This window comes from Podarcis tiliguerta (assembly GCF_965153285.1).
Source record: "Podarcis tiliguerta genome assembly, chromosome: 2".
NCBI lineage: Eukaryota > Metazoa > Chordata > Lepidosauria > Squamata > Lacertidae > Podarcis > Podarcis tiliguerta.
In genome coordinates, this window is record NC_139535.1 from 38,323,001 (window position 1) to 38,331,068 (window position 8,068).

At 43.4% G+C, this 8,068-nt stretch overlaps 1 long non-coding RNA gene across 1 annotated transcript; it reads right to left on the minus strand.

Moving 5' to 3' along the window:
* Nucleotides 1-4,497: 4,497 nt before the first annotated feature.
* LOC310670047 lies at nucleotides 4,498-6,845 on the minus strand. Its single transcript, XR_014507497.1, has 3 exons — nucleotides 6,554-6,845; nucleotides 5,812-5,926; nucleotides 4,498-4,645 (listed from the first exon to the last, which is right to left on the minus strand). It is a non-coding gene; the product is annotated as an uncharacterized lncRNA (long non-coding RNA).
* Nucleotides 6,846-8,068: the final 1,223 nt, after the last annotated feature.

Consider the following 8,068-nt stretch of genomic DNA (forward strand, 5'->3'; position numbering starts at 1 on the left):
TAGGAGTAGACAGTACTAAACTAGATGGACAAACAGCCCCAGTGCTCTTTCCCCCCTCTATAGGAAAATGAATGAATGGCAACCACAATTTTTATATGGGGGAAAGTAAATGAGTGTGCTCATGGACTTTATAGGATGCTTGTGGACACCATAGAGCAGGAGCTGGGAACCACTTTTGTCCGGCATGGCCAGATCAAAAATTAGCCATCCTTCTGCAGGTCCATCTATCTGTCAATTGCCTGATACCATATAACATCAGGTGGATCTGAGCCTGCTAGAAAGCAGCAGGGCTTGCATTCATTGCTGGATCGGAACAATATCCTATCAAAGACCCGTTGCAAAGGAATAATTAGCATCACACCCTAAGCCGTGCACTGCCATTTGCTCCTTGGCAACTGCAGATGTCCCACACCTGGTGTCAAGTCAGTGACATCAGGGGTGATGCAACCAGAAAGCTGGGTGATGCAGGCTGGATTGGCTGGCCTGGCAGACCTGATTTGGTCTGTGGGCTAGAGGTTCCCCACCCCTGGCTAAAGATATAGGGGCTGAACTTTGTCTTTGCTGAGCCCATCAGAATCCAGCTTGCTCCTATTCTGCACCAGCCCATCTCTTCATCTGCATTGCATTGCCCTAGGTTCCAAAGCAAATAAGGGCCTCTCACACCACACACTGAAATAATATGTGAGCGTAGATCACAGGGCCACATGGACCCAAACCACAGTCATCAATGACCTCTGGAGGCCATGCCCCTGGCCTTTGGCATGTTTGAAGCACATCACAGGAAGATCTCTGCGAGTACCAATGTTTGTCTGTAGAGCTCCTCCACACAAGAGGGCAATTCTGATTGGGCTAGAGCAGAATTTGCCCTTTCTGCAAATGCAGTACTTAATTTTTCTCCATAGGAGTGAATGGCAACCATTACCTTACATGGTAGAAAGGAAATCCTATGTACTTGTGATGACACCACTGGAGTGGAACCTAAATTTGTTCCCTGTCCCCGTTGACCCCAGCTGTTTGAAAAGCAAGCCTCTTCCTTTCTGCATAGCCTTTTCTCTTTTCTTCATAGCACCATTTCTTTCAGCCAATTCTGACAATATCAATTTGGCCTGTTGCAGGGAGCAATGTGATGTCCCAGCCAACACTGTTCCTGCATCTCCATGTCAAGGCAGTGCATCCAAATCACAGCATAGCTTACCGGTTTTCTAATGTGATAAAAGCATATTGCGGCTCTTGGCACAATCACAGCTTCCCAGTAAATGTTCTCCTGCTCTGAGCTAGCTTTCTCCTCCAGTCACTAAGCAGTAGGTGTTCCAGCAATAGCCTATGACTTATCAGGCAACTTGTGGGAGCGGGAAGAGATATTTTAATGTTAGTTTATCTGCCCTGGATCTTTGGGCTGGATAAAATTTGGGGCGTCTGCATTTCTCCTTCACAAATACATCTTGCAAGCTCAGCTTTTACGCTGTGCAGCTGGGAGCTGGGGCCTTTTTCTAAAAACCGCCCAAGGCGGAAAGTCAAAGACAGCTTTTAAGGCAGGATAAAGTATTTCATGACTGTATAATCCCACAGTAGCCTGGAGGTTTAGAGTTGTTTTGTACTGCTTTTGATGTAGAGCTTATAAAGAGATGCTGCCTTCTCAATGAATGCTCCAGTAGCTTATGAGCTGTTTCTACAGAAAACTCTTATGCTTTAACGCCTCGATGCAAGCAAACATGTACTGGTCTGCAGTGCTGCTGCTGCTTCCTCCAGTGAAGAGTGTGCATTGACAATGGGCACTGTCTTGCCTGGTTCAGGGCACAGAATGTCATGTGTGAATGACGTGAAGGTGAACTCATGTAGAATCACAGACACACCTGCTTAAGGGTGTCCAGAAAATTCTTGCCCAGTGACTTGTAAATCTTCAGACACATAAGCGATGTAAGGGTGTTTATACACCATAGATACAAACTGGTTTAGAGAGTTATTTCTTCTGCTTGGAATTGTGGTTCTGTGAAGGGGTGCAGAAATCTTTAACATGTAATTTTTACAAATTACAACTTGCAGTTTTGAGTTCAACTCAAAACCAATGCCTGTAATAAAGATATAACCACACTTACAGAGAGGTGGTCTGTCACACACACACAGGTGAGAAGCATCCTTCCATTTTTCACACGCTCTAATCAAATTTTTAAAAGATGCTGCAAGTCTTTGGTGATCTCGACTTCTAATGAATTGAGCCCGGGTAAATGCTGCCCTTTCTCAGCAATGTTTGTGTTGCCGAAGTGCAAAAATGCAGGAACTCAGTAGAGAGTCATTTTAGCAAATGGCTTTTCTAGTTTTTCTGCCTTGCATAATAATGGATCAAGCCCCATTTACTTAGTTGTAGAGGGCACACTCATTTGTGAAGAGGCAGAACTAGACTGGTTGACTTTCCCCCAAACCTCATGGCTCTTTTTAATTCCCCACAAACCCCTTCCCCAATTCCACTGCCTTTTCCCCCTTTCCTGTTCTGCTACAGTCATCTGGGGATGTCTTAGTAAACACAGGGCGCACTCTCTCACATAATCAGTTACTGCTTCTGCTGATGCTGATTGGAGTTGGTGTCTAATCCATCAAATGTGATTCATTTATTAGATGAAACAACATTTGCATTATTCATTCAGCCTGCAATGAATTTGCAGGATTTGACACAGAATCTGTTATTGCCCCTATTTCTAAAACCATTAGCACAAAGGTTAATCTAGTTGCGCCTTGTCTTTGGCATATGTTAAGGGGGCATCAATGAAATAACCAGCCATTGAGAATCTGGCATTCCAGACTCCAATTCATTAGGTTTCAGTGGTATTTAAAGGCAAATGCCTATTTTCCTTCTCATATTATTCTGTTCGTATTTGCCATATTTTTGTATTTTTTAATGATCTGTTAATGGATCATTCAAAACTTGCTGGTTTTCCATTTACATGTGCATATAAACACAAATGTTACATGCAAATCCACAGATTTGTAACTTTGGAAATCTTTAATATGGATACAGCGTCACAGTGGTTCTTGTACCATGTCAGTGCTAGTTTAGTAAAGCCAATACATGCTTGCTTAACTGGGGGAAGTAGTAAGAACCAACAAATATTGAGCTACATACAGACAAAATTTTTACACAAAATGGCAGACAATGGGCAAAATGGCTCTAAGGTTTGAAGTGCCAGTTGCAAAGCTGCAGAAGAGAAAAATGGTTAGTTGCTGCAGAGTTGTTACGCAGGTGACCCAAATTCACATTGTCTGGGCTAAGAGCTTTTGTACCTTGAATGGTTGCTAATGCAAAGATAAGTTACTATGGAGAGAGTTACTATGCAGTAACCAGACTGTATTCAGTTACTCTTTACAGGGCATCAGCATGCCATCACAAACAAAGATCTCCTCTCATGTTTTTCTTGTTCAGCATTCTTCTTACCCCAACTCAGATTTTTAAAAAATTGAATTAAATAGCTGTGCAATTTCCCTAGGTATAGATGGCCTATCAAACTGCTGTTCTGGCATGTATAGATTGCTCCGCACATTTCCTTTCCCCGTATTCTCTCTTTCCTCTTTAGCGACTGACTCTATCACTTTAACCCTTCCATTTCTAAATAGTTTTGTCTTCCCCCCCCTTTCCCCCACCTCCAAATTGTAGTGGAGTGGGGTGAAGGATCATGATCAGGAGTGCAGCAAGGGAGGGAGGGAGTATTTTACAATCCCTCACTCATACAATGGTTCTAATGAATATCTCCCTCTGATTTTGGGGGTAGGAGAGGAGTATCTGCCCATTTGGCTACAGAGTGTTCAAAGTTTATAAGCAGAGCAGCAGTGACAGTAATCTGCATCCCTTGCAGATGCGTGAAATTAGCTTTGCTTATACTTTTCTTGGCACCTTTGGTGTGTTTCTTTGCTTCTTCTCCATGTCCATGCTGATTGGTTAGTATATTGTCAATATGGAATAAGTCCTGCCCATTTTTGGTGGCAAGCCACTTTTTATTGTGTTAGTTGAGCAAAGCTTTCTTTCTGCTGGAGCAAACCCACCATAATTGCCAAAACTACTAAAGGGTAAAACAGGAGCTCCTTTGAATCACATCAAATGCAATTAGTGCACCATCCACCCTAACCACAAAAAGGAAACTTAGACCCAAGTGCAGCTTTTGGAAGCCCCTGTGAGGGTCACCAGTGTCACAAAACTAATTTGGCCATCTGTGATACATCCTACATATGTGTAAACATAAAGTGCTACCTCACTCCTGCTGGAGCAGAAGATTCCTCTGACCATATGCGTGATTTGCTTGCAGCCTGAACAACACACACACACACACACACTCCATTTTTGCATCAATTAGAAAATGTCATATTTGTTCAAAGAGTGCAGCATTGGCACTCAGTGGGTTAACAAGGCTAGGGAGGCAGCTGGTGCTTTCATACTGCAGCACTGAATCAAGCAACACAATTTCCAGGAAGATGAATATCCGTTACCAAGTAGCGCAGCAGAGCCCAAAGCCTGTTCAAAAGGTTTTTATTATTTTGTATTATTTTTGATGATGTGGTTTTATTACTTTCAATGAACTGGAGTCTCAAAGGTGCCGGCGAATAAGGGATGCTGTAAAGCTGCACCTTGTAGGTTTGTTTCAAGATGCATCTGCCAGTGCTGAAAGAGATGAAAGGGGAAACTGCTTAGCAATGACCCCAGAGCCCAAACCCAGCTCAAGTGTTCCATGGGGCCTTGGCTGAAACAAAAGGAAGATCTGAACAGCTTGCACTGGGACAGGATGGCGAGGATGAAAATTACACAATTCATACTCTCCACTGGGAATAGAAATCCATTTCCCAGATAGAGCATGTGACATGTATTATGCACTTTTAAAAATGCCTTGCAAATATGCACAGACCTACAGACCCATGCGGTCTGAAAGAGGGGCTGTGGGAACATATTTCTATCCATGGGTACCCAGAGACTTTTATCATCAGCCACGAGAGAAACAAAAGTAGTCAGAACTCGATGAAAGGGCTGTTGGTTTTACACATTTTTTTTTCCTGCAGGCTATGGCTCTCAGAGCTGTTCATGCTAAAATTAAGCAATAAAACCAATGCAAAAATCTAAATAGGGACAGGGGACTGGCGGCCCTGCAGATGAAGTTGGACTACAGTTCCCACCAGTAATCAGGAATGATGGGAGTTATAGTCCAGCAATATAGTGGTAACTCTGGTTACGAACGCTTCTGGATACGCACGCTTCAGGTTACGAGCTCCACTAACCCAGAAGTAGTTGCTCCCGGTTGAGAACTTTGCCCCGGGATGCGAGCGGAAGTCTCGCGCCAGAGGCACACTTTCGCTAATGGCACCTCAGGATAAGAACGGTTTCAACTTAAGAACGGACCTCCGGAACGAATTAAGTTTGTAACCAGAGGTACCACTGTATCTGGAGGGCCACATCCTAGCAAGAAAACAAGCAAACAAAAAGCAAAACAAAAAACCAGCAGGAGCTATTCACAACTGAAGACACCCAGATTACCTTCTGAATGAAATTGGGCTTCTGATGTAGAAACTGAGGCCAGAGCAGGGGTGCCAAATTGAATAATTTATTGGGGGGAGAGCAGATAAGCCCTGCCCTGCAATGCCCATCAACTTGGGGGGACGACTGGCCCCCTCAAATATTTCATTGGGGGAGTGAAGGGACCTCATCCCCTAGGAGTTAGCTCCTACGGGCCAGAGATAACTTGGTTTCCTTACACACATGGCACACAAACATTTTTTCACACACTCACACCCTTGCTTGCTGAAGTAATGCAATCTTAGGAGCAGAGGACAACATACTATTTTTCTTTAATGTGGAGATAAGCCCTTCATCATCAAAGTGGATGAGGAAAATAAAAGGAATTATGAGTGGTTGCCTGGAAACTGTGCAAGCATTTCCCCATTCTGTAATAACCTGGAAGAAATAAACAGGAAATGGATTAGCTAGCAGCTACCTGTGCGATTCTTCAAATCCTCATCTTGCCCCCTGCCAACTCCCAATTATTAAGCTTCCTGGAAGCACCAAGGCAGGTGCAAAGCTCCCGTGACAACGACTGCTGCTATTCTTGTCTGAAGAGACTGAAGATAACCTGGGATAGGGGTTTCTTTGTGAGCCAGCTGGCAATTCTTCTTGGAAGAGTTGAATCCGGGGCCTGCCAGTTGCTAACCACTGTGTAAATAATAGCATGCATTCTGATATGGTTAGAGTTCATAATTCATAGCAAACAAGCCATGATCTGAGATAGTAAAGAAAGATGTGTGGTTTACATGCCCTGAGATTACTTGCCTGGGTAAGCAAGAATTGTTGATTCAGGATAATATGACTGAATCAATAATCTTCATTAACTCTGATCACGCCAACCTGCAGATCTAAGTCTGAAGGGTTGCTTTTGTTACAGCAAGGTAAGAGTTCCCCTAAACATACCTGTTAAGTTCCCATTTTATCTACTATTGTTTTCTGGGTTTTGGAGTAGATGAAAAGAGGAGAAACAGCAAAGAATAATCTCAAGACACATGCTTTAGAGCTGTCAGTCCAAGTTACCTTTGTGAGATCGAAATTGATAAGGTTCCCTCTCAGACAGGAAGCTTGAGATGAAATTCCCAAAGTCAGGCAGCAAATTAGTTGCAGAGCTCAAAGCACACTCCATGTCTTCTGAACCTCTGTGATGTATTTCAACCACCAAAATAGTCATTTTCTTCCATTTCAAAACAGGGCTCACAATGCTAAACCTGCTGGGGCAAGTTGACTCAAATTCATATCTCTGGAATTAAATTAAGACTCAGTATCGTTCCAAGCCCTGGAGCTTGATGTGAATGCACCAACCACAAGATGCAACTTGTATCAGAGGGTGCTTCCAGACAGTCACTCTTTAGGGATGGGATTCAGCCACATGCCAGGAAATTCTGGTTGCACAATTAAAGCTGAGGTGGAGCTCTTGTGAAACCAACTCACTTCCCCAAACTTGCTTCACCTTCTCCGGTAGTAAGCACAATCTTCACTACCCACATATGTGACTGTAACATCTTGCAGTTTCCTGGTATGCAGCTTAGAACTCCCAGCATAGTGTAGTGGTTAAGAGCGGTGGACTCGTAATCTGATGAACCGGGTTCGCTTCCTCGCTCCTCCACATGCGGCTGCTGGGTGACCTTGGGCTAGTTACACTTCTTTGAAGTCTCTCAGCCCCACTCACCTCACAGAGTGTTTGTTGTGGGGGAGGAAGGGAAAGGAGATTGTTAGCTGCTTTGAGACTCCTTAAGGGGAGTGAAAGGCGGGATATCAACTCCAAACTTTTCTTCTTCTTCTTCTTCTTCTTCTTCTTCTTCTTCTTCTTCTTCTTCTTCTTCCTCCTCCTCCTCTGAATACCCCTTAACTGTAGACTAGCATGGGGATGCCCCTCCAGGTTCCATGGACTACTTTTGGTGAGCCGGATCCAGATTTTAGGTTTTAAAGCACTTCTGTTGCTGCTGTAATAACATTAGCTCTGGGACTGCTGCTGAGTTCTTTCAAGTTGGAATTCAAATCATGCGTGTGTTTTCTAAGACAATCTCTAGTGTGAACCTTGGAGATGCATACACATTCTGGCTGTGCATATTTCCTCCTTCCTGCCTGGTGAACAAATTACTCACTGCAACTTGATTAATGAAGGAATTGTGTAAACCCTGTTTATAGTTTACAGTTTTTCCGACTGATTCAGTGCCATATGCTATAAATTCATGAAGCCAGTGTAGCGTGTAACAGGTTTTTGTTTGTTTGTTTGTAAATGTTATTTATATAGTAATCCCTGCATCTGTATGCGCCTGGATATGATATATGTATGCCCATGTATATATGGCTGCGTTTCAAAGGCATTCTCAGCAGATTCTTTCAGCACCGTGCATCAAAGCCTAACAGGGTTGGATGGGAAGCATTTTTGCTCGACAGCAGAGCCACTTAACACTGTAAGAGAACTAAAGAATTTTAATCACCAGTGACCAGAATGGTAAAGAATTAAGCATTGCAACTTCTGGATCCTCATTCATAACAAATAGCCAAATATATCTGTAAGAGAGAGAGAGA